We start from the raw sequence: 20,766 nt of genomic DNA on the forward strand, positions 1-20,766 counted from the left end.
TTCTGCAAAAGAGATTTGGGATAGACTTGAAGTGACCCATGAGGGCACGAATCAAGTCAAAGAATCCAAAATAAACATATTGGTTCATAAGTATGAACTATTTAAGATGGATTCTAATGAAACAATCACTAGCATGTTCACTAGATTTACTGACATTGTCAATGGCCTAAAAAGCCTTGGCAAAAACTATACTAACAGTGATCTTGTCAGGAAGATTCTTCGCTGTCTACCAAGGTCATGGAAAGCCAAGGTGACGGCAATCCAAGAAGCCAAGGACTTGAACAAGCTACCACTTGAGGAGCTTCTTGGATCCCTAATGACGCACGAGCTAACAATGAAGCAACACAGCGAAGAAGAGTTCTCCCATAAGAAAAAGGTAATAGCTCTCAAATCTACATCATCTAACAAAGACTTGTCTTGCAGTAGCAGCAGTGAAGAAGAAGATCACGAGGGAGAGGATGATGAGGCTCTTCTCGTACGTAAGTTCAGAAGATTCATCAACCAAAAGAAGTCCTTTCATCAAAGGAGAGGCCCCTCAAATTTCTATCGAAAGGATAAAGGTAAGGAAAGGGAAAATGAGGGGATTGGATGTTATGAGTGCAAGAAGCCGGGACACATCAGAGCTGAGTGTCCTTTACTGAAGAAGGGGAGCAAGTACAAGAAGAAGAAAGCCCTTGTCACCACCCTATCGGACTCCGACACATCATCATCATCATCGGATGAGGAACAAGGAGAAAAGGCCAATTTCTGCTTCATGGCCAATGAAAATGAGGTAACATCCGCATCACATTTAGATTTTACTTTCGATGAATTATATGATGCTTTCAATGAATTAATGGATGAATACAAAATAATAAACGTTAAAAACAAAGAACTAAAAGTAACTAACCAAACTCATCTCCGTAAGTATGATTCATTAGTTAAGGATAAAGATGTTCTTATCAAAGAAAATGCAGAACTTAAAACAAGTAACCAAATCTTGATACAAAAGAATAATACCTGAACTAAAGAAAATGAAAGGCTGAACAAAGAAACATTAGAACCCAAAAACAATAAACATATAAATGAGAGTCTCACAAAAGAACTAAATGATCTAAAAGCAGAAAAACAAACACTAACTAAAGAACTTGAAAAATACAAACCCTTGGTTGAAAAATGTGGAGTGATTGATTAAAACCCCATTTGATTTTGATGAGCTCAAAGCATTTGAGTATATCTTTTAATTACTAATGAATTCAATTGAGTGTTTCAGTGAAAATCCTGTCTAAGTGTCCCAAGACTTGGTTCATAATTGTTGGATAAGTTAAGAAGTCTGTTTGAACCAATGTCTGAGACTCGAGTCGACTCCCGAGTATCACGAGTCGACTCCAAGCGTATCAAGTTCACTGGCACGAGCTCGAGTCGACTCCAGATGAGTACGAGTCGACTCCGACTGAGAACAGACAGAAGAACAGAAAGGATCAACTCAAAACCTGTCAACGAGTCGACTCCTGAAATGCGCGAGTCGACTCCAATGTTCACCAAGTCGACTCCAGGGAAGTAAGAGTCGACTCCAAGCAGTCACAGGCAGAAAAGTCAGAGAGCAGTTTTCAGGTCTGAGATTCGAGTCGACTCCAGTGGAACGCGAGTCGACTCCGATGGTTGACAGGTCGACTCCAAAGAAAGCAAGAGTCGACTCTCAGCGATACACAAAGAAAGTCAGAGACCATTTTATGGACTCTGAGATTCGAGTCGACTCCCGCAATACGCGAGTCGACTCCAAGACACCGCGACCCCAAGACAGACAGAAAACCAAGTTACTGCCTCTGAGATTCGAGTCGACTCCCAGACAGCTCGAGTCGACTCCAAGACAGCTTCACGTCAAAAGGCAGAAGACCATCTTTCGGAAACTGAGAGCCGAGTCGACTCCAAGGAAGTTCGAATCGACTCCAAGACTGGACGAGCCAAAAGACAGAGGATCAGGAGTTCGGGCTCTGAGATTCGAGTCGACTCCCAGGACAGTCGAGTCGACTCGAGTGGACAAAATTCAAAATTGGATCCACGGACTTCAGTGGATGAGCCGACTCCAAAATTGCCAAGTCAGCTCCAGAAGTTGACGAGTCGACTCTAGGTCAAGACGAGTCGACTCCCAGTCGTGAAGGCAACTTTAATTCAAATTTGGAACAGTTGCCGAGTCGACTCCGGAAAAGCTTGAGTCGACTCCCGCTACAGCCGAGTCGACTCCTGATCGCGCGAGTCGACTCCAACCCACCAACGGTCATATTGTCAGGCTGCGCAGAGTGTTCAGAACGAACAGAAAAAGCACTCTAACGGCTAGTTTCCATGGGGGTTGGCTTAAATAGCCACAGAGGACTGTAGCAAGGAGGGGAACAACTATTTCACTCCAACTAATCAAGCATTCAAGCTCTGCAACGTGCTCTTCAACGAAAAAGAGGAAGATCTGCATTTACTGCTTCCAACTACATCTTCCCAGCAATTAAAGCCTCCTTCTCCTGCATTCAAGTCGACTACTCTTTCAAGAGGAGACCAGAAGTTTAAGAAGCCATTCCTCATCTCCAATCTAAAAGCGTTTGAGGCTTCTTAACTTCATTTATTGTTCATATTGTTTTCATCTGCTTTTTGAGAAGCTCATTTTCTGTTTTCTTTCTACAACTTGTATTTACTTGGTTCAATCGGGGATTGAATCAAGGGGATTGAGGTTAGTTGGTGAGCCGAGTTAAAACCAACGTGTGTAAGGGTTCGATTGTGATCCCGGGAAAACAATCGGGGGTGGTTCTAGTCGGTGAGCCTAGGAAAACCGACCGAGTTCGTTGTGAGCTCGTAAAACAACAAGTTTGGTTGTGAGCTTGGAAAACAACCGGCTGTAATCCAAGGGGATTATAGTGAATTCCCAAGTGAGACTTGGGGAGTGGACGTAGGAGCAAGGGTTAGCTCCGAACCACTATAAAACTTGTGTTTGTGATTGATTATCTCTCCTTCTTCTCATTTCATATTACTCACAGCACATAGTAATTAATTAAATAACTTGCAATAGTTTTTTAATTAATCATCCATAACGTTTTAAATTATCTAAATTATTTTGAAACCCAATTCACCCCCCCTCTTGGGTTGTCTATCTGGGCAACAAGTGGTATCAGAGCCTAAACTCTTCCACCCAAGAGTAAAAGATCGAAATGACAACCCCATTTGGATCTTCCCACATTGAGGGTCAGTCCACCCAAAGACCCCCATTCTTTAATGGGTCTGACTACTCATATTGGAAGGCTAGGATGAGAATATTCATCCAAGCCCAAGACTATGAGATGTGGACTATTGTAGTAAATGGGCCATACATCCCATCCATATATGTAGATGGTGTCAAGGTACCCAAACTAGAAACGGATTGGGATGAACATGACATGAGGAAGGCACAACTAAACTCTAAAGCTATGAATGTGTTTTATTGTGCCTTAGATAGAAATGAATTCAATAGGGTCTCTACTTGCAACTCTGCAAAAGAGATTTGGGATAGACTTGAAGTGACCCATGAGGGCACAAATCAAGTTAAAGAATCCAAAATAAATATACTGGTTCATAAGTATGAACTATTTAGAATGGATTCTAATGAGACAATCACTAGCATGTTCACTAGGTTTACAGACATTGTCAATGGCCTAAAAAGCCTTGGCAAGAGCTATACTAACAGTGATCTTGTCAGGAAAATCCTTCGGTGTCTACCTAGGTCGTGGGAAGCTAAAGTGACGGCAATCCAAGAAGCCAAGGACTTGAACAAGTTACCACTAGAGGAGCTTCTTGGATCCCTAATGACGCACGAGCTAACCATGAAGCAACACAACGAGGAAGAGTCCTCCCATAAGAAAAAGGTAATAGCTCTAAAATCTACTTCATCTAACAAGGACTTATCTTGCAGTAGCAGCAGTGACGAAGAAGAGGATGAGGAAGATGATGGTGAGGCTCTTCTTGTGCGCAAGTTCAAGAGATTCATCAACCATAAGAAGTCCTATCATCAAAGGAGAGGCCCCTCAAATTTCTACCGCAAGGACAAAGGTAAGGAAAGGGAAAACGAGGGGATTGGGTGTTACGAGTGCAAGAAGCCGGGTCACATAAGAGCTGAATGCCCTTTACTGAAAAAGTGGAGCAAGTACAAAAAGAAGAAGGCTCTTGTCACGACTCTATCCGACTCCGACTCATCATCCCCTTCCTCGGATGAGGAACAAGAGGAAAAGGCCAATCTCTGCTTCATGGCCAATGAAAGTGAGGTAACATCCGAATCACCTTTAGATTTTACTTTTGATGAGCTTTATGATGCTTTTAATGAATTAATGATAGAATATAAGGCAATAAATCTGAAGAATAAAGAACTAAAAATAGCTAATCAATCATACATACTTAAGTACGATAAATTAGTTAAGGATAAGGACTTAATCACCAAAGAAAATATGGAACTTAAGACAAGCAATAAACTTTTAACTCAAAAGACTAATACCTTAACTAAAGAAAATGAAAGGCTAAATAAAGAAACATTAGAACCCAAAAACCATAAACAAATCCTAAACAAGGATCTCACAAAAGAACTTAATGATCTAAAAGCAGAAAATCAAACACTAACTAAAGAACTTAACAAATACAAACCCTTAGTTGAAAAATTTACCTATAGTTCTGAAAAGTTAAACATGATACTTAATAGTCAACGAGCCGTATTTAATAAAGCGGGGTTAGGATATAAACCAAGAAATAAACAAAAACTTCTTAGTAACTTCTTTGTTAAAGCTGGGGAAACTAAAACTAAGAAAATAACCTGCTTTTGTTGTGGAACTATCGGACATAAGGTAAATGTATGTGACTATAGGAAAAGTAAAACAAAAAGGAAAATAAAAAGGGTATGGGTTCCAAAAGGAACCAACTTGACTAACCATGAAGGACCCAAGAAAACTTGGGTACCTAAGATGACATGATTTGCTTGTGTAGGAGTGTCTGCAGCCAAGGTCAACAAAAACTGCTGGTATTTGGATAGTGGCTGCTCAAGGCACATGACGGGTGATAAAGATCAATTCTTCACCCTCGAAGCTAAGAAGAGAGGTGCTGTGACTTTTGGAGACAACAACCAAGGTCACATCATTGGTATTGGTAAAGTTCAAATCACCCCTTCTACTTTTATAGATAATGTTAGATATGTTGATGGTCTTAAGCATAACTTGTTAAGCATTAGTCAATTATGTGATAAAGGATATGATGTTATGTTTAAACCATCACTATGCATTATAACAAATCCTAATGATAATAGTTTAGTTTTTAAAGGGATTAGGCGTGGAAATGTATATGTTGTAGACCTAGAAGATCTTGCAAAACATAACCAATGTTTAGTTGTTAATGAAACTAAAGAAAATGATGCTAGTTGGTTATGGCACCGTAAGTTAGGTCATGCAAGCATGGACACAATAACTAAACTAGTTAAAAGAGACTCCGTGATAGGTTTGCCAAAATTAAAATTTGAAAAGAACAAAATATGTGAAGCATGTCAATTTGGCAAACAATCTAGGAACTCATTTAAATCCATAAAATTTGTCTCTACTTCTAGACCTCTAGAATTATTACACATGGATCTATTCGGTCCAACTAGAACAACAAGCCTAGGTGGAAATAAATATGGTCTAGTCATTGTAGATGATTATTCTAGGTACACATGGGTCATGTTCCTAGCACATAAGGATCAAGCATTTTCTGTCTTTAAGAAATTCCATAAAGAAGTAACCAATGCTAGAGATAACTCAGTAATAGCTATTAGAAGTGACCATGGTACCGAATTCGAAAATCAGTCATTTGAGGAGTTTTGTAGTAAAAAGGGGATAATCCATAATTTTTCAGCACCTAGGACACTACAACAAAATGGAGTTGTGGAAAGGAAAAATAGAACACTAGAAGAAATGGCTAGAACTATGTTATGTGAAAGTAACCTCCCTAAGTACTTTTGGGGAGAAGCCATTAATACTTCTTGCCATATATTAAATAGAGTTTTGTTAAGACCCATTATAAAGAAAACACCTTATGAACTTTGGAAAAACAGAAAACCAAAAGTTAATTACTTTCATGTTTTTGGATGTAGGTGTTTTGTTCATAATAATGGGAAAGATAATCTAGGTAAATTTGACTCTAAATCGGATGAAGGAATATTCTTAGGTTATTCTACAACTAGTAAAGCCTATAGAGTCTTTAATAAAAGAACCTTAGTTATAGAAGAATCTATACATGTTGTTTTTGATGACTCTAGTGACATCTCGTCTAGTAAGAAGATTAATTTTGATGATGATGTTGAAATACTTGAAGAAAAGATAGATGAGATGGGATTTCAAGATAATAATCAAAAGTTGATTGAAGGAGAATCATCAAGCCAAGAGGGTATTGTGGATCATGGGCTAACTAAAGCTTGGAGGTATGCTCATGGGCATCCTAAGGAACTAATTCTAGATGATCCATCTCAACCCGTTAGGACTAGAGCATCCCTTAGGAATTTGAATAACCATCTAGCTTTTGTTTCACACTTTGAGCCCAAACATATAGAAGAAGCCGAAAATGATGTAAATTGGATAAATGCAATGCAAGAAGAACTAAACCAATTTACTAGAAACAAAGTGTGGAATCTAGTAGAGAGACCTTCTGAATATCCAATTATAGGTACTAAATGGATATATAGAAATAAGCTAGATGAAAATGGAATTGTTATAAGAAATAAGGCTAGACTAGTAGCAAAGGGTTATAATCAAGAAGAAGGCATAGATTTTGATGAAACCTTTGCTCCCGTAGCTAGACTTGAGGCTATTAGATTATTATTAGCATATGCATGCTCTAAGGACTTCAAACTATATCAAATGGACGTAAAAAGTGCTTTTTTAAATGGATATATTAATGAGGAGGTATATGTAGAACAACCTCCTGGTTTTGAAAATCATCAATATCCCAATCATGTATATAAACTAAACAAAGCACTTTATGGTTTAAAACAAGCACCTAGAGCATGGTATGAGAGGCTTAGCAAATTCCTATTAGAACATGAATTCTCTAGGGGAAATGTAGATACAACATTATTTCTGAAAAAGCAAAATAAGGATATGTTATTAGTACAGATTTATGTTGATGATATCATTTTCGGTGCTACTAACAATCGCCTCTGCGAAGAGTTTGCTGATTTGATGCAGAGTGAGTTTGAGATGAGCATGATGGGAGAGCTGAACTACTTCCTCGGGCTTCAAATCAAATAGTCTGAAGGAGGCATCTTCATCAATCAAGCTAAATATATCAAGGAGATGCTCAAGAAGTTTGATATGGAGGGAAACAAATCAATCAGCACCCCCATGAGCTCATCATGCAAATTAGACCAAGATGAATCAGGTAAATCTGTAGATCAAAAACTTTATAGAGGTATGATAGGATCTTTACTGTATCTTACTGCAAGTAGACCTGATATTATGTTTAGTGTGTGCATGTGTGCTAGATATCAGGCTAATCCTAAAGAAACACACCTAGCTGCAGTTAAGAGAATTTTTAAATACTTAATAGGAACTAAGAACATAGGGCTATGGTACTCTAAAGAATCTAGCCTAAACTTAATAGGATACACAGATTCAGACTTCGCTGGATGTAAGCTTGATAGAAAAAGTACCAGCGGGTCGTGTCAATTTCTAGGAGAAAACCTTATCTCATGGTTTAGCAAGAAACAAAACTCGGTTGCATTATCCACTGCAGAAGCTGAATATGTTGCAGCCGGGAGTTGTTGTGCTCAAATCTTATGGATTAAACAACAGTTAGAAGATTATGGCATTAAACAAGATAAAATTCCCATTAATTGTGATAATACAAGTGCCATAAATCTAACTAAAAATCCAATTCAACATTCAAGAACTAAACACATTGAGATAAGACATCACTTCATAAGAGATCATGTATTGAATGGTGATGTGACACTCCAATTTGTTTGTACTGATAATCAATTAGCAGATATTTTTACAAAACCCCTAAGTGAAGAGAGGTTTAGTGTGCTTAGGAGGGGATTAGGAGTGATTGATCCATCCTAGTGGTAGTTTCCACTAGATTCATTGATTTTGATGATTACAATGTGGTTAAAATAGAGTTCCTTTTCAATGATCATCAAATCAGATCTTAATTAGGTGATTTTCCCTCATTTGGCACGATTATAGCATGATTTTTAGGTGCGTGCCAAGGTTAGAGACGACTCGAGTAACTTACAGAGCCGGCTCCTAAGGGGGAGTCGACTCGCATATTGTCGGGAGTCGACTCGAGGCCTACAGGCGCATAAGGAGAGTCGACTCGCGCATATTCTGGAGTCGACTCGAGGTCGAGTCGACTCGCGACTCAGTGGAGTCGACTCGCAGTCGGGATCCGACTTTTTAACCCTAGATTTGTCGTTTCGAAAACACTTTTCTCTCAAGCCGCCACTGTTCAAAAAGCCCTAGAGCCGACTCCTAGGTCGTCCCCGATCGTCTCCAACCCTTTTTCCGTCGATTTTTCACCGGTTCTTAGGGTTTTCGTCCGTTCCTAGGTCGTCTCCGGTCCGTCCCAAGCTTCCTCCGTCGACCCTTCTCCGTCCTTTAGGTTCTTCATTCCATTTTAGGTCAAAATGCCACGTAAGACCGTGGTTAGGAAGAGGTCCCGTCCCGAGGCCGGTCCCGAGCGGCGCTCCAAGGCGCGGCACGATCCCGCGAGGCAACCACCTCCGGCTCGTTCCCCGCCTAGGGCGGTTCCCGCGAGGCCATTGGCCGGGAAGGTCGTCTCCACCGGGAGGTATGTCGATTTCGACTTCCTCTCCCGGGAAGGGTTCACCATAGGTGAAAGACTTAGGGTCCAGGGCTTAGAGTTCTTCCTTACATTGGACCTCCCTACATATCCAGGGCTCGTTAGAGAGTTTTACGGTACCGTCCATCGGAGAGATGGGGGTATCGAGGGCACAGTAGCCGGTGTCCCTGTGTTTGTCACGGAGGATCTTATTGGCCACATCCTCCACCTTCCACTAGTAGGGGTGGCTCCCACACATCCCGAGGACAGAGTTGAGGCCCTTACGGCCGTTCTCGGGCATCCACCCCAGTCACCTGTAGACGAGGTATCCGCCAGCTCACTACCGATTGAGATGCGGATCCTCTTGAGTATACTGTCTAGGTCCATCTTCCCTAAGACAGGGAGATTTGATTTTGTAAATGAGAGGGACCTAGCTCTTATGTTCTATATGCTTCATGACACCCCAATCAACTTCCCTAAACTCATATATCGATACATGTGTGAGCCCCTAGATAGACCTAGGCTCACCCTCCCATATGGCATGATATTCACCCTTCTGTTTAGGGAGTACGAGGTTCCCATTCCTGAGGGGGAGCCCTTTCGCGCTTTGCGATGGACTGATCGCACGCGTGCGGGGACCCTACACAGGATGGGGTTTTGGAAGAGAGAGGGGGTATGGGTTAGGAAGTCTACCCTCACCGCTCAGACCACCAGACCTTCACCCAGTCCTGAGCCCGATTCAGACTACCCAGACCTTTCAGACCATCCAGACCTTCCATCCACTCCTCCTGCTCCTACCACCTCCGCCGGACCTTCCTCCTCGGCACCACCCTCTATGGCGGTCCGGATTGATCCTGAGCAGCTCCGGGAGCTGCGACAGGAGATAGTCAGAGAGGTGAGGGATGAGCTGCTTCGGGAGCTCCGAGGTGCGGTGCCTGCTCCCACTCCTGCACCCGTATCTTCTCAGTTGGTCCCTTCCTTGACAGCCGTGACTGACATGACGGCTCATATACGGGAAGAGATCTACAATGTCCGGAGTTTGGTCCAGGCCCAGTTCTAGAGCATGAGTGAGGTCACGAGCACCACTCGACAGATGCGAGAGGACATAGGTCGTGACATGCACACCACCACCGAGGGGGCCGAGCGCTTGTCGAATGTACTCATCGACAAGCTGGACGCACTTCAGACGTCAGTGACTGGGCTTCAGACGTCGGTGACTGAGCTCTCCACTACACATAGCAGAGCCACTACGTCTATTATCACGCAGCTCGGACATGTTACAGATGCAGTCACCCTCCTCATGGAGCAGAGTCGATTGAGAGGAGGAGCCACATCCTCGAGAGGAGGAGCCACATCCTCGAGAGGAGGAGATACATCCTCGAGGGGGGATCTTCATCCTCGAGGAGACCATAGATGTTCTTTTTGCTTTATTTTGTATTGTTTTGCTTTACTTATTGTATGCTCAAATGTATTCACATTCATATCAATACAATGAGTAGACATCTTATCTTCATTTCTGTGCCATTTGATGATTGGTTGTGCCATTTGTGCCATTGATTGTGTGTGATTACCTCCTTTTTGATATGATGACAAAAAGGGGGAGAAATATGTATAAAATATGTAAAAGGGGAGAAACATGGATAAAATATGTAAAAAAAAATCAATAAAAAGATAAACTCTTAAAAACACACACAAATTTGTTCTAAGTGGATTCGGTACCTCGAGGCTCATTATCTCTCTTTTGGGGCTCCTAATGGAGTAATCTCCAGAATCTATTCAAGGGATATTCGGAGATTAGCTGAATCCTACTCATGAACAAATTGACAGATTTTCCCTCTAAAAACCAAATAATTCAGTTCAAAAACTTCAGAGCATTAAAAGGAAATTCAGAGAATCAAAACATAGTTGAATGCATATGTTGAGGGGGAGAATCTGAATTTTAATCAAACTAAATCATTAATGACATATAAGCCAAACAATTGATTGCATAATATGAAGGCTTATATAATTCCAAATGAAAGGGGGAGCTTTAACTCCGAAATTTAATGTTTCACTCCTTTCAAGCTTGGATAAATTGAATTACCAGACATTTGAATTCATTTATGGATTTTATTTCATTATTTATTGAGCAATTCATTTTACATATACTCAATGTTTTGTCATCATCAAAAAGGGGGAGATTGTGGAGTGATTGATTAAAACCCCATTTGATTTTGATGAGCTCAAAGCATTTGAGTATATCTTTTAATTACTAATGAATTCAATTGAGTGTTTCAGTGAAAATCCTGTCTAAGTGTCCCAAGACTTGGTTCATAATTGTTGGATAAGTTAAGGAGTCTGTTTGAACCAATGTCTGAGACTCGAGTCGACTTCCGAGTATCACGAGTCGACTCCAAGCGTATCAAGTTCACTGGCACGAGCTCGAGTCGACTCCAGATGAGTACGAGTCGACTCCGACTGAGAACAGACAGAAGAACAGAAAGGATCAAGTCAAAACCTGTCAACGAGTCGACTCCTGAAGTGCGCGAGTCGACTCCAATGTTCACCAAGTCGACTCCAGGGAAGTAAGAGTCGACTCCAAGCAGTCACAGGCAGAAAAGTCAGAGAGCAGTTTTCGGGTCTGAGATTCGAGTCGACTCCAGTGGAACGCGAGTCGACTCTGATGGTTGACAGGTCGACTCCAAAGAAAGCAAGAGTCGACTCTCAGCGGTACACAAAGAAAGTCAGAGACCATTTTATGGACTCTGAGATTCGAGTCGACTCCCGCAATACGCGAGTCGACTCCAAGACACCGCGACCCCAAGACAGACAGAAAACCAAGTTACTGCCTCTGAGATTCGAGTCGACTCCCAGACAGCTCGAGTCGACTCCAAGACAGCTTCACGTCAAAAGGCAGAAGACCATCTTTCGGAAACTGAGAGCCGAGTCGACTCCAAGGAAGTTCGAGTCGACTCCAAGACTGGACGAGCCAAAAGACAGAGGATCAGGAGTTCGGGCTCTGAGATTCGAGTCGACTCCCAGGACAGTCGAGTCGACTCGAGTGGACAAAATTCAAAATTGGATCCACGGACTTCAGTGGATGAGCCGACTCCAAAATTGCCAAGTCAGCTCCAGAAGTTGACGAGTCGACTCCAGGTCAAGACGAGTCGACTCCCAGTCGTGAAGGCAACTTTAATTCAAATTTGGAACAGTTGCCGAGTCGACTCTGGAAAAGCTTGAGTCGACTCCCGCTACAGCCGAGTCGACTCCTGATCGCGCGAGTCGACTCCAACCCACCAACGGTCATATTGTCAGGCTGCGCAGAGTGTTCAGAACGGGCAGAAAAAGCACTCTAACGGCTAGTTTCCGTGGGGGTTGGCTTAAATAGCCACAGAGGACTGTAGCAAGGAGGGGAACAACTATTTCACTCCAACTAATCAAGCATTCAAGCTCTGCAACGTGCTCTTCAACGAAAAAGAGGAAGATCTGCATTTACTGCTTCCAACTACATCTTCCCAGCAATTAAAGCCTCCTTCTCCTGCATTCAAGTCGACTACTCTTTCAAGAGGAGACCAGAAGTTTAAGAAGCCAATCCTCATCTCCAATCTAAAAGCGTTTGAGGCTTCTTAACTTCATTTATTGTTCATATTGTTTTCATCTGCTTTTTGAGAAGCTCATTTTCTGTTTTCTTTCTACAACTTGTATTTACTTGGTTCAATCGGGGATTGAATCAAGGGGATTGAGGTTAGTTGGTGAGCCGAGTTAAAACCAACGTGTGTAAGGGTTCGATTGTGATCCCGGGAAAACAATCGGGGGTGGTTCTAGTCGGTGAGCCTAGAAAAACCGACCGAGTTCGTTGTGAGCTCGTAAAACAACAAGTTTGGTTGTGAGCTTGGAAAACAACCGGCTGTAATCCAAGGGGATTATAGTGAATTCCCAAGTGAGACTTGGGGAGTGGACGTAGGAGCAAGGGTTAGCTCCGAACCACTATAAAACTTGTGTTTGTGATTGATTGTCTCTCCTTCTTCTCATTTCATATTACTCACAGCACATAGTAATTAATTAAATAACTTGCAATAGTTTTTTAATTAATCATCCATAACGTTTTAAATTATCTAAATTATTTTAAAACCCAATTCACCCCCCTCCTTGGGTTGTCTATCTGGGCAACAAAAAATTTACATATAGTTCTGAAAAATTGAATATGATACTTAATAGTCAACGAGCGGTATTCAATAGAGCGGGTTTAGGGTATAAACCTAAACATAAGAAAAAACTTCTTAGTAATTTCTTTGTTAAAGCAGGGAAAAGTAAAACTAAGAAAATAACCTGCTTTTGTTGTGGAATTTTAGGACATAAAGCAAATGTGTGTAAGTATAGGAAAGGGAAAACTAAAAGAAAAATTAAGAGGGTTTGGGTTCCAAAAGGAACCAACATTACTAACCATGAAGGATCCAAGAAAACTTGGGTACCTAAGATTATATGATTTGCTTGTGTAGGAGTGTCTTGCAGCCAAGGTCGACAAAAATTGTTGGTACTTGGATAGTGGCTGCTCAAGACACATGACGGGTGACAAGGATCAATTCTTCACCCTTGAAGCTAAGAAGGGAGGTGTTGTGACTTTTGGAGACAATAACCAAGGTCACATCATTGGTATAGGTAAAGTACAAATTACCCCTTCAATCTTTATTGATAATGTTCGATATGTTGATGGTCTTAAGCATAATTTATTAAGCATTAGTCAATTATGTGATAGAGGTTATAATGTTATGTTTAAACCATCACTATGCATCATAACAAACCCAAATGACAATAGTTTAGTTTTTAAAGGAATAAGACGTGGAAATGTGTATGTTGTAGACCTTGAGGATCTTGCCAAACACAACCCATGTTTAGTTGTTAATGAAACTAAGGATAATGATGCTAGTTGGTTATGGCACCGTAAGTTAGGTCATGCAAGCATGGACACCATATCTAAACAAGTTAAAAGAGATTCTGTGATAGGTTTGCCAAAATTAAAGTTTGAAAAGAATAAAATATGTGAAGCATGTCAATTTGGCAAACAATCAAGGAACTCCTTTAAATCTATAAATTGTGTCTCTACCTCTAGACCTCTAGAACTACTACACATGGACCTATTCGGACCAACTAGAACCACAAGTCTAGGTGGAAATAAATATGGTCTAGTTATCGTAGATGATTATTCTAGATATACTTGGGTCATGTTCTTAGGCCATAAGGATCAAGCATTTTCAATTTTCAAGAAATTTCATAAAGAAGTAACAAATGCTAGAGATACTTCTGTAATAGCTATTAGAAGTGACCATGGTACCGAATTTGAAAATCATTTATTTGATGAGTTTTGTAGTAAAAAGAAAATAACACACAATTTTTCTGCACCTAGGACACCACAACAAAATGGAGTTGTGGAGAGGAAAAATAGAACTCTAGAGAAAATGGCTAGAACTATGTTGTGTGAAAGTAACCTCCCTAAGTACTTTTGGGGAGAAGCTGTCAATACTTCTTGTCATATATTAAATAGAGTTTTATTAAGACCCATCATAAAGAAAACACCTTATGAACTTTGGAAAAACAGAAAACCAAAAGTGAACTATTTTCATATTTTTAGATGTAGGTGTTTTGTTCATAATAATGGGAAAGATAATCTATAAAAATTTGACTCTAAATCTGATGAGGGTATATTCTTGGGGTACTCCCCAACTAGTAAAGCTTATAGAATCTTTAATAAAAGAACCCTAGTTATAGAAGAATCCATACATGTTGTTTTTGATGATTTTAGTGATATCTCTTCTAGCAAGAGAGTTAATTTTGATGATGATGGTGAAATTCTTGAAAAGAAGATAGATGAGATGACATTACAAGATGATAATCAAAAATTAATTGGAAATGCATCATCAAGCCAAGAGGCTATTATGGATCATGGGCTGACTAAGGCTTGGAGGTTTGCTCACGGGCATCCTAAGGAATTAATTCTAGATGATCCATCTCAACCTGTTAGGACTAGAGCATCTCTTAGGAACTTAAACAATCATCTAGCTTTCGTTTCACATTTTGAGCCCAAACACATAGAAGAAGCTGAAAAAGATGTAAATTGGATAAATGCAATGCAAGAAGAATTAAACCAATTTACTAGAAACAAAGTATGGAATCTAGTTGAAAGACCTACTGAATATTCAATTATAGGTACCAAATGGATTTATAAAAATAAACTTGATGAAAATGGAATTGTAATAAGGAATAAGGCTAGACTAGTAGCAAAGGGTTATAATCAAGAAGAAGGTATAGATTTTGATGAAACCTTTGCTCCTGTAGCTAGACTTGAAGCAATTAGACTTTTACTAGCATTTGCATGCTCTAAGGACTTCAAATTATTTCAAATGGATGTAAAAAGTGCATTCTTAAATGGGTATATTAATGAGGAGGTATATGTAGAACAACCTCCTGGTTTTGAAAATCATCAATACCCTAATCATGTATATAAATTGAACAAGGCACTTTATGGTTTGAAACAAGCACCTAGAGCATGGTATGAGAGGCTTAGCAAATTCCTATTAGAACATGAGTTTTCTAGGGGTAATGTAGATACAACATTATTTCTAAAGAAGAAAAACAAAGATATGTTGTTAGTACAGATTTATGTTGATGATATTATTTTCGGTGCTACTAACAATCGCCTCTGCGAAGAATTTGCTGACTTGATGCAGAGTGAATTTGAAATGAGCATGATGGGAGAGCTGAATTATTTCCTCGGGCTTCAAATCAAACAATCTGAAGAAGGCATCTTCATCAATCAAGCTAAGTACATCAAGGAGATGCTTAAGAAGTTTGATATGGAGGGGAACAAGTCAATCAGCACCCCCATGAGCTCATTATGCAAATTAGACCAAGATGAATCAGGTAAATCTGTAGATCAGAAATTATATAGAGGTATGATAGGATCTTTATTGTATCTTACTGCAAGTAGACCTGATATCATGTTTAGTGTTTGCATGTGTGCTAGATATCAGTCTAATCCTAAGGAATCTCATCTAATTGCAGTCAAGAGAATCTTTAAATACCTAATAGGAACAAAGAATATAGGGTTATGGTATTCTAAAGAATCTAGCCTAAACTTAATAGGATACACAGATTCAGACTTTGCTGGATGTAAACTTGATAGAAAAAGCACCAGCGGGTCATGTCAATTCCTAGGAGAAAACTTAATCTCATGGTTTAGCAAGAAACAAAACTCGGTTGCATTATCTACTGCTGAAGCTGAATATGTTGCAGCCGGAAGTTGTTGTGCTCAAATCTTGTGGATCAAACAACAATTGGAAGATTATGGCATTAAACAAGATAAAATTCCCATTAATTGTGATAATACAAGTGCCATTAACCTAACTAAAAATCCAATTCAGCATTCAAGAACTAAACATATTGAGATAAGACATCATTTCATAAGAGATCATGTACTGAATGGTGATGCGACACTTCAATTTGTTTGCACTGATGATCAATTAGCTGACATTTTTACAAAACCCTTAAGTGAAGAGAGATTTAGTGTGCTTAGGAGGGGATTAGGAGTGATTGATCCATCCTAGTGGTATTTTCCACTAGTTCATTGATTTTGATGATTAAAAATAGAGTTTCTCAACTATGATCATCAAATTAGATCATAACTTAGTGAGTGTCCCTGGTTTGGTACGAAAATAGCATAACTTTTAGGTGCGTGCCAGAGTTCGAGTCGACTCGAGTAAGTTTCGGAGTCGGCTCATAAGAAGGAGTCGACTCGCACACAGACGGGAGTCGACTCGAGGAAGATGAAGCATAAGAGGAGTCGACTCGCACATTGACGGGAGTCGACTCTAAGTCGATGGCTCATGAGGGGGAGTCGACTCGCGCATACTTTGGAGTCGACTCGAGGTCGAGTCGACTCGCGACTCAGTGGAGTCGACTCGAGGTCGGGATCCGGGTTTTTAACCCTAATCCAAGCGTTTTATCACTGTTCAAAAAACCCTAGAGCCGTCTCCTAGATCGTCTTCGACCGTCCTTAGGACTTTTTCCGTCGACCTTCCTCCGTCCATTAGCGTTCTACCCCATTCTAGGTCGACCATGCCTCGTAAAGCCGTTGTCCCAAGCCGGAAGAGGCCCCAACCCGCGAGCGGCACCGAGCGACGGTCCAAAGCTCGGAACGATCCCGTGAGGCCACAACCTCCGGCTCGTTCCCCGCCAAGGGAGGTTCCCTCGAGGCCGTGCGCCGGGAAGGCGGTCTCCACCGGGAGATACGTCGATTTTGACTATCTCTCCCGGGAGGGCTTTACCATAGGAGAGAGATTGCGGGCCCAAGGTTTAGAGTATTTTTGTTCCTTAGATCTCCCCACATACCCTGGACTAGTTAGAGAGTTTTATGGTACTGTCCATAGGGGCAATGGGGGAATAGAGGGAACTGTAGCCGGTGTCCCATTGTTTATTTCCGAGGATTTCATAGCCCAAATCCTCCACCTTCCACAAGTAGGGGTAGCTCCCACACACCCCGAGGATAGGACTGAGGCCCTTACGGCCATTCTAGGACATCCACCTCAGTCCCCCTTAGATGAGGTGTCCGCTAGCTCACTTTCTGTTGAGATGCGGCTCCTCTTGAGTATCATCTCTAGGTCCCTCTTTCCGAAGACTGGCCGCTTCGATTTTGTATCTGAGAGAGACCTAGCTCTTATGTTCTACATCCTCCAGGACACCCCAATCAACTTTCCCAAGATGATGTATAGATACCTATGTGAGCCACTAGATAGACCTAGGCTCACCCTCCCCTATGGCATGATGTTCACCCTTCTGTTTAGGGAGGCCGAGATTTCCATTCCTGAGGGGGAACCCTCTCGCGCATTGCGATGGACAGATCGCATGCGTCCGGGAACCCTACACAGGATGGGGTTTCGGAAGGTCGAGGGAACCTGGGTTAGGAAATCATCCACCTCCACACATACCACCAGACATTCCCCCAGTCCTGACCCAGACTCAGACTATCCTACCTTTCCCTCCACTTCTGCTCTCACCACCTCAGCCGGACCCTCCTCCTCAGCTCCACCTACTCAGCCCATGGAGGTCCGGATCGCTCCTGAGCAGCTCCGGGAGTTGCGGCAGGAGATAGTTAGAGATCTCCGGGACGACCTACTTAGGGAGCTCCGGGGTTCAGTGCCTGCTCCTTCTCCTGCACCTTCTTCAGCATTGGTCCCTTCCCTGTCCGCCGTGGCTGAGATGACGGCCCATGTGCGGGAAGAGATCAACAATGTAAGGTTCCTGATCCAAGCTCAGTTCCACAGCATGAGCGAAGTCACGAGCACTACTCGGAAGATGCGCGATAACGTCAGGATATGGGCACCACTACCCAGGGGGCAGAGCGCTTGGCGAATGTACTGATCGCCAAGTTGGACACACTGCAGGAGACCCTGACCGAGCTCTCCACCACACACAGCAGGGCCACTTCGGCCATTATCTCCCAGCTTGGGAATGTCACAGACGGGGTCACTCTCCTCATGGAACAGAACAGATTGAGAGGAGGAGCCACATCCTCGAGAGGAGGAGCCACATCCTCGAGGAGACCCTAGCTGCTTTTGTTTTATTTTGACATGTATCTTTTGCTTTACTTATTGTATTCACAAATGTATTTATATATACATCAATACAATGAGTAGACATATTCATTTCAATACTGTGCCAATTGATCTCTGCTTGCTTGTGTGTTCTATTCACTTCCTTTTTGATACGATGACAAAAAGGGGGAGAAATATGTAATAGATATGTAAAAGGAATAAATAAAAATCAATAAAAAAAAACTTTTAAAACACACAATAATTTGTTCTTAGTGGATTTGATACCTCGAGGCTCATTATCTCTCTGTTGGGGCTCCTAATGGAGTAATCTCCAGAATCTATTCAAGGGATATTCGGAGATTAGTTGAATCCTACTCAAGAACAAATTGACAGATTTTTCCTCTAAAAACCAAAAATTTCAGTTCAAAAACTTCAATGCATTAAAAGAAAATTTAGAGAATCAAAACAAAGTAGAATGCATATGTTGAGGGGGAGAATCTGAATTTTTAAGAAAGTCAAATCATTAAATATATATAAGCCAAACAATTGAGTGCATGACATGAAGGCTTATATAATTCCAAATGAAAGGGGGAGCTTTAACTCCAAAATTTATTGTTTCACACCTTTCAAGCTTGGATAAATTAAATAACCAGACACTTGAATTCATTTATAGATCGTATTTCCTTGTTTATTGAGCAATTCACTTTACATATACTCAATGTTTTGTCATCATCAAAAAGGGGGAGATTGTGGAGTGATTGATTAAAACCCTATTTGATTTTGATGAGCTCAAAGCATTTGAGTATATCTTTTGCTTACTAATGAATTCAATTGAGTGTTTCAGTGAAAATCTTGTCTAAGTGTTTCTAAACTTGGTTCAAGATATTTTAGATAAGTTAAGAAGTCAGTTAGAACCAAAGTCTGAGACTCGAGTCGACTCCGGGATATTACGAGTCGACTCCAAGCGTATCAGAATCACTGGCACGGGCTCGAGTCGACTCCGGATCATTACGAGTCGACTCCGACTGAGAACTGACAGACGAACAGAAAGACTCAACTCAAAACCTGTCAGCGAGTCGACTCCTGAAGTGCGCGAGTCGACTCCGATGATTACCGAGTCGACTCCGGAGTAGTATGAGTCGACTCCAAGGAGTTACAGACAGAAAAGTCAGAGAGCGATTTTCGACCCTGAGATTCGAGTCGACTCCTGTGGAACGCGAGTCGACTCCGATGGTTGGCAGGTCGACTCCAAAGAAAGCGAGAGTCGACTCTCAGTGGTACACAAGGCAAAAGTCAGAGAGCAGTTTTCGGACTTTGAGATCCGTGTCGACTCCCGCAATGCGCGAGTCGACTCCGAGACAGCGCGACCCCAAAAAGACAGAAGACCGAATTATTGTCTCTGAGAGTCGAGTCGACTCCCAGACAGCTCGAGTCGACTCCAAGGCAGCGCTACATCAAAAAGGCAGAAGGCTGTGTTTCGGAAACTGAGAACCGAGTCGACTCCGGAACAGTTCGAGTCGACTCCAAGACTGGACGAGCCAAAAGACAGAAGATCGGGAGTTCGGGCTCTGAGCGCCGAGTCGATTCCCAGGATTGTCGAGTCGACTCGAGTGGGCCAAGTTGAAAAATTAGCTCCATGGACTTTATGGGATGAGCCGACTCCGAAAATGGCAAGTCAGCTCCAGAAGTTGGCGAGTCGACTCCGGGTTAAGTCGAGTCGACTCCCAGTCGCGGAGGTCACTTTAATTCAAATCCGGAACAGTTGCCGAGCCGACTCCAGAAAAGCATGAGTCGACTCCCGCTATAGCCGAGTCGACTCCAGATCGCGCGAGTCGACTCCGACCCCAACGGACATATTGTCAGGATGTGCAGAGTGTGCAGAACGGGCAGAAAAAAAGTGTCTAACGGCTAGTTTCCGTGGGGGATGGCTTAAATAGCCACAGAGGACTGTAGCAAGGCAGAGAAGCACTATTCCACTCAAAGAAATCAAGCATCCTATCTCGGCCAACTGGTTTTCAACAGAAAAGAAGGAAGAGCGCCATTAACTCCATCCAGCTACCTCTTCCCAGCATTTAAAGAAGTCTCCTCCTGCCTTCAAGTCGACCAGACATTCAAGAGGAGACTCACAGTTCAAGAAGCCCTACTCTACTCCAACTCAAACGTGTTTGAGGGCTCTTAACTTCTCTCTAGTTTATATTGCTGTATATCTGCTTTTTAGAAGCTCTGTTTTTCTATTTGTCTTTGTTCTTTCCATCTTGTCTTTGCTTGATTCAATCAGGGGATTGAATCAAGATTGTAGAGGTTGGTTGGTGAGCCGAGGGTAAAACCAACGTGTAAGGGTTCGATTGTGATCCCGGGAAAACAATCGGGGTGGTTCTAGTCGGTGAGCCTGGAAAAACCGACCGAGTTCGTT

This window comes from Phoenix dactylifera, chromosome 3 (genome assembly GCF_051530095.1).
Source record: "Phoenix dactylifera cultivar Ajwa chromosome 3, Ajwa_hap1_PhDact_Kaust_v1.1, whole genome shotgun sequence".
Lineage (NCBI taxonomy): Eukaryota > Viridiplantae > Streptophyta > Magnoliopsida > Arecales > Arecaceae > Phoenix > Phoenix dactylifera.